The sequence below is a fragment of the Nicotiana tabacum genome, chromosome 11, assembly GCF_000715075.1.
Source record: "Nicotiana tabacum cultivar K326 chromosome 11, ASM71507v2, whole genome shotgun sequence".
NCBI classification, from domain to species: Eukaryota; Viridiplantae; Streptophyta; class Magnoliopsida; order Solanales; family Solanaceae; genus Nicotiana; species Nicotiana tabacum.
The window spans coordinates 7,308,667-7,315,130 of record NC_134090.1 but is presented as its reverse complement, the minus strand read 5'-3'; positions in this window follow the sequence as shown (position 1 = coordinate 7,315,130).

The window sequence follows — 6,464 nt, the reverse complement described above, 5'->3', positions numbered from 1 at the left end:
ATAAAAGAGGGACACCTTAAAGCTTTATTATTCACAAGAAAATATGCGTTTCTCGTGAAACAAGGACTCACTCTCAGCAATGATGTTTGTCTTTATGTCTTGTTTTGATTTTACTTATAGTTTTGGGAAACTTTGGGCAAAATATAAAATTGACTAATTGACCAAAAATAATTATATTTATGTATAGGGTAAAATATGATATGACATGTGGCTCGCTAAAAGGAGGACACGTGAATCCAAGATGGAAACGGCTAAAAATATATATTTTTAATATTTAATTTGTCAAGTTTTTAAAAGATAAGGCGGAGGGAATAATAAGTGGTGCCATGTAACTGCAGTTTTTTGCTTAGTTGGATAACGTGCAGTTGCTTTCTGTGGTCCTTGCCATTGGTCATAGTTTGAAGTTTAGCACACACATCTTGTTATTTTATATTATTAAAGGCAAAATATCTTAAATTACCCCTAAATTTGGCTCGGATTATTAGTATTCTTCCCGAATTATGTCCGGTCTTAATTACCTCCTCAATTTGGCCTTTTGAGAACCATTACTCTCCTAGATGCTCATGTGACAAAAAGTGTGAATGCACTCACCTGCCACGTGGAGTTTTCTATTTATGTGACATTTTTTTGAAAAATAAAATATTTTTTTTACCTTTTTAAAAATATTACTTTTTAGATTATTTTTTTCGAATACAATTTATAATAAAACTTTGATAGAACTACATTATTTAGGCTAAATATTTTTATTTGGCCAAAAATAATAAAGTTTTAATTAATCTTTTTTTTAATTTGACCTGAAAAATAAAGATTTATACAATTGAAATAAATAGTCAAGGCATCTAAAAAGTTATAAAAATACATAGTTTGAAATTAATTATTTTGGTTATAATTTTTTATATAGCTCTAAATTACGGTGCTCTAATTTTATTTTATTTTTTATAGATTTTACCTAAAAAAGTAAAAATACACAGTTGAAATAAATAGTCATTGCATCAAAAGAAGCAATAAAAAGAGTGTACAATTGCAAGAAATTACAAGTGCAATTGTACACTCTTTTTATTTCTTCTTTTGATGCAATGACTATTTATTTCAACTATTTATTTTTTATAACTTTTTAGATGCTTTGACTATTTATTTCAATTGTATAAATCTTTATTTTCACGTCAAATTCAAAAAAGATTAACTAAAACTTTATTACTTTTGGCGAAATAAAAATATTTAGCCTAAATAATGTAGTTATATCCAAATTTTATTATAAATTTTATTCGAAAAAAATTATCTAAAAAGTAATATGCTTAAAAAGGTAAAAAAAAATTATTTTATTTTTCAAAGAAATGTCACATAGACAGAAAGATCCACGTGGCAGGCGAGTGCACCCACATTTTTTGCCACATCAACATCTAGGGGGTAATGGCCCTCAAAAAGCCAAGTTGAGGGGGGTATTTTAAGACCGACATAGTTCGGAGAGGATACTAATAATCTTAGTCAAGTTTAGGGGTGGCTTAAGGCATTTTGCCATTATTAAAAAGTTTAATTAGCTAAGATAAAACTAATTATATATTTGAGATTTTATAATATTGTACCAGTAAATCGTAGTTGTATATTTGGGAGAAATTCAAAAATAGCCAGATTTACAACTGGTCGTTCAAAATTAGTCCAGTTTCAAAAGTAATCGAAATTTAACCACTTTTCATGTAAAGATAAATCTGAGCGAAAACATTGTTCAAAACCCGAAAAATACGTCAGCATATTATACTGGAGTTCCAGCATAAGTACACTAGAACTCCAACATAATATATTGGAGTTCCAGCAAGTATATCGGTCCAGCATAATATACTGGAGTTTGGAGTACCGGTGCTCCAGTCTCCAGTAAATTATACTGGAGCCAGCAAAGTGTGTCGGTCCAATATAATATACTGGAGTTTATACACAGGTGCACCAAACTCCAGTATATTATGCTGGACCGGTCTCTGTTGCAGCAAAATAGTGGCTATTTTTTATTGACTTGATAAACATTGACTATTAATAACCAGTCCGAAAACCGGCTATACCATGTTATTTTTACTGTATATTTAGAGTTTGTAATGATTTACTTTCGCTAGTTTTGGTCAGTTTTGATTACGAAACAACAATACAATATATTTGAAATGACTCGCGAGAAACAACATCTTCAATACCAATAATGGTTGTGGTGGAACGATAAGTACTCCTTCATCCTTTATTAAAAGTAGGGGTGTTCATAATAACCCGAAAAATCGAACCAAACCGAAACCGAACCAAACCAACCAAAAAACCCTATACTTATTAGGTTTGGTTTGATTTCGGTTTTGAATTTTAAAAACCGATCAAATTCGGTTTGGTTTTGGTTTTAATCAAAAAATAACCGGGAAAAAAATCGAACCAAACCGACTATAAAAGTAGATATTTAAATTTATTATTACACCGATATATATCTATATTTTTATATTAAGTTTCTAAAATTTTATGGTACATATTAGCCGTTTGTAGTGTTTGTCTAGTTTTTTTTTTTATATTATAATAATCTAATTCCTTGCGTTTACATTCTAATTTGATTGGTAGTTTTATTTTGCCAAGTACAAGAATTTATTTCATTAAAAAATAATCGATTTTTAATTGAGTACTTAAATTATTTATCGCCATTTGATTCAATTATCATCAATATATCTTGGTAAATGACAGATTTATGAAAGAGCAATTGGTTTGATAGTGTTACGTTGAAAATGTAGTCGCCGAAATATGTGTTTGATAATGTATGTCTCATATTTAAGGGGAAAAATGACAATTAATAACCGAAAAACCCGACAAAAAACGAATCTATAAAAAACCGACTTAATTGGTTTGGTTTTGTTCCAATATTTGAAGAAACGACTTATTTGATTTGGTTTATTTTTAGGGAAAACCCGATCCAAACCTAACCATGAACACCCCTAATTAGAAGTTTGAGGTTCGCGTCCTTTGTATAAAGATCTTTGTTAGAAGATGCTTTACCCCAATATGAAAATTTTCGATGCAAATTTAGTTGGGTTCAATGTGAGTACGGAATATCGAGTGAAATGTAAGAAAAATCCGATTACTGCATACATGAGCTAGTGAATATAGATGTGTAAGCAGTGATTCTTCGATTTCTTAGGCCAACCAAGACATCCATTGGTTATAATTGTTTGGCTCAAAAGATACTAAAACCTTTTTGAGCAAATCAATCAAAGATGAAGGAGTAAATCTTAGTCAAACATAATTAATTCCGGATAAAAAAAAATGACAATAATGATTACATATGGGACGAAAGAAGCATGATTGATCCTGTTAAGATTCAACATTGTCTTTCTCGTCAATTGATGAGGAAGTAAATTTACATATATCCTTCAAGGTCATTTCCTCTTCTTTTTTGAAGATATATAAAAGGAGCTTTTGTCATCCTTTTTTGGGGAGAAAAAATGGAGAGCCCCCTGATTGAAAGCTTTCTTTGGCTATATATAGTCGAGGCTCTTTTACCCTTTGCTTGACTCGACGCTTTCTTGTCACTAATGTGTCCTGATTGTGATTTTAGGCATTACTCTTTTCGATTCGTCGGGCGTCACAGAGGAGAAATGGAGTGGACTCTATTGACTTTCACTGCCCAGTTACTGAGATAGGGTGCCGGGCAACCTGGTCGTGGTGGTTAGATTTTGCCAATATAGCTAGTCCCTCCGTCTGTCGAGGTCATCCTGTGTGGGATTGCGGCAGACGGATCATGTTCGTTACGAAGTCGAGAGAAATCTGACCTATAACTTTCGTTCCTTAGTCTCATTCTGTGGGGTTTTAGCGGAGCGGTGGTGTTTTTTCGATCCTCGTGGACCGTTGCGGCGGTTTTGGAATCGAAACGTCGGTTGGCACTGAAGCGTTGGTTCGTGGTTATCACCGTTATGACGTACGTTCCTGGGAGACTGAAACGTTTCGTGCCCTATTAGATTCGAATGGCGACTCTTGGGTTTCGTGCTCGGGGAATTTATGTCTCTTATAAATAAAGGGAACTTGTCACTTGATTGATCCACTTCATCTTTCGCTTGAGAGAGTTCTTCAGATATAGCTTTTTCTGATACCTCAAATTTCGGCTTACCTTCTTGTCCACTAAAATCTTTCATCTCTTCTTCTTATTACCTCTTTGGTGCGTTTTCTGCTAAAAATGGCTGATGATTCTCCCCGCGACAATCTTTCTGCCGTTAATCCGGTAACGGAGAGTTCTGTTCAGGTCACCGGAGGGGCGGATGCGGCGGAGGATGAGGAGATTCCCTCAGTGGCTGAGATCTTGCCTCGCCTAGGGAGAGAGGCGACTGGCTTCAATTTTAGCGGCGGGGCCAAACCGGAACCTGTCCCCTCCGTCATGAGGGAAATGGGGATTGTAGAGTTGAAAGAAAGGTGGGGAATCCCCAGGTGGAGGGGAACGACATAGTTCACTTTGACCGTCTTGGGTACTGCATGTTCTATGCCTACCCCTTTATTGTAGGGTACACACTTCCTCTTCCTATGTTGGTGGTAGATTTTTGTCGTTTTTATGAAGTGTGCCCCGACCAACTTTTACCTTATTTGTACAAGTTATTCCTTATGCTGCTCAAGTATGCAGAACTTGCTGGCCGTGAAGTCACTTTGGACCATATGCTCGGCATCTTTGCTCCTCAACTGATCCGTGGTTCGATGATTCACATGCGTCCTCGGGGGCCGAGGAGTCTGGTGGTGAAAATGGACGACAGGACCAACCGTCGTTTCTACGAGAACTACTTTTATGTGCGGACAGAACACATTGTGGCGGATCCAATGGGATTCCCTGAGAGATGGAACTTCGCACGTAAGTTTACATTTTCAGTTAGTAAAATGTTCGACTGTTTTCTGCGAGTACTAAATTGTCTCATCTTTGCAGCTGAGAGATTGCCCCCGCCACCTGTCAAAGGGATTCGTGAATGGGTGGAGGTCGTTCTTCCCCATATAGTGGGAATTTGCACATGGTTGACCTTTCATGAGAGGTTCAGACTATAGGTGTTAAACGGGCGGGCCGGTCCGGTTGCTATTTTTTGGACCCGTACGGGTTACGATCCGGGCCGGTTACGGGTTGGGGCTTAACGGATTCGGGTTCTTCTGGGTAAAAATTGAACCGTAAAGCTTACGGGTTAAGGGGGTCGGGCCGGTTTTAGTGTATTTTTTAATTTTTTTTGTATTTTGTATAACTATTGTAAGTTATATTAATACTTTGTATTAATTTAAAGATTACAAGTTATATTAATACAAAAGTATTAATATAAATTGCAAGTGCTACATTTATTTCAAAATTCAAAATTAAAGTTTGCATTTAAAAAGTAAATTAACAAAAAATAGTAAAACTAAATTTTCATGCATAATAAATTAACAATACTTCAAATTAATCTAACAAACTAAAACATTAAGTATAAAATATAAATACGTCTAATAATTTTAATATAACACAAATTGTCTTAAAATCTTAAATATGAATTTCCGGAGGACGCTCAAGACAATACTTTATATGCCTCCTTAAACTGCATGTGCCAGACGCTAAACGAAAATTTAAGACTTGACCACGGTTCTTGCATTTTACTTTCTGACCTTTTTCGTTTTCTTCTACCACCTCAAAGTGTTGCCAAACATATGAGCGCACTTTAGAAGTATGAGGCATGATTTAAATTGAATTGAGATTTGAGAATTGAGAATTTGAGATTGAGACTTGAAATCTTGAAAATTGGAGAATGAGAGAATGAGAGAAATTGAGATTGAGAAATGAGAGTTGAGTGAAGAAATGAAAAAGAGGGGGTGTATTTATAGTTTTAGAGAAGGTTAATTTTGTAAATTGAAAAAAGGTTAAATTTTAAAGAAAAAAGAGGCTATTAATACAATTAACCCATTGGGCAACGGATCCCTGCCAGGTCTGACCGTTGCCACCGGTTAATGGGCCCCACTTAATTCAAAAAATTAAAAAAAATTAAAAAATGTTTGTACCGGGCCAGGACGGTTTAACCGGTACACGGTACTATTCACGTGGACCGGGTTTGACCGGTCCGGTTAACCGTTACCAAAATTTAAACGGACCAACCCCCTCTACCCCTCCTACCCAGCCCCACCCGGCCCCCTATGTACCGGGGCGGTCCGGTTTCTTTTTTAACTGGTCTGAGCTGGTCCGGTTATGGGTCAACCCGGCCCGTTAGACACCTTTAGTTCGGACGCATTCCCCCTACAGGTGAGATGACGCCTTTATCTACTGCTCTTTTTTTTGTTTAGCCTCTTATGCATCGTTCGTCGTTGCCAGGGAGGGTGCGGAGAGCAAGGGCTCCTCAGCTAGCTTTACGCCAGCCGGCCGCATCTGCTCGCCCTATCGCAGTATCCACTGTACGACCTTTGTCGAGGGCTTCTTTAGTTGAATCTACGGCCTTAGTTACTCCAGTGAGGGCCGCTTCCCAGGA